Source organism: Elephantulus edwardii, unplaced genomic scaffold (assembly GCF_000299155.1).
Source record: "Elephantulus edwardii isolate Elephantulus edwardi_28Jun2011 unplaced genomic scaffold, EleEdw1.0 scaffold00386, whole genome shotgun sequence".
Taxonomy (NCBI): domain Eukaryota; kingdom Metazoa; phylum Chordata; class Mammalia; order Macroscelidea; family Macroscelididae; genus Elephantulus; species Elephantulus edwardii.
This window is the reverse complement of record NW_006400136.1, coordinates 1,313,172-1,313,485: the sequence shown is the minus strand read 5'-3', so window position 1 is coordinate 1,313,485 and position 314 is coordinate 1,313,172.

The window sequence follows — 314 nt, the reverse complement described above, 5'->3', positions numbered from 1 at the left end:
AGAAGAGCAAGTGGAAAGGAAATACATATATTATGACTATAACTGCCATTATATTTTAATGCTGAATTACAAATTCAAAAGTTTGCTCCCCCAAAGGAAAATGAACAATTTTAAGTCATTGAAACATGAACCAGCTTCAGCTCATAATGAATATTAGTTGTATTGTTTATACTATATCATTTATGTAATAATTGTCAAACCAGCATTTAAATGTTCTTCTGTTACATATGTATGAAAATATATTTGTATGTTTGTGTAATAAAATTCTATTTAAATAGAGTATTTACTATGAATGTATATGAAAATTAAAATAA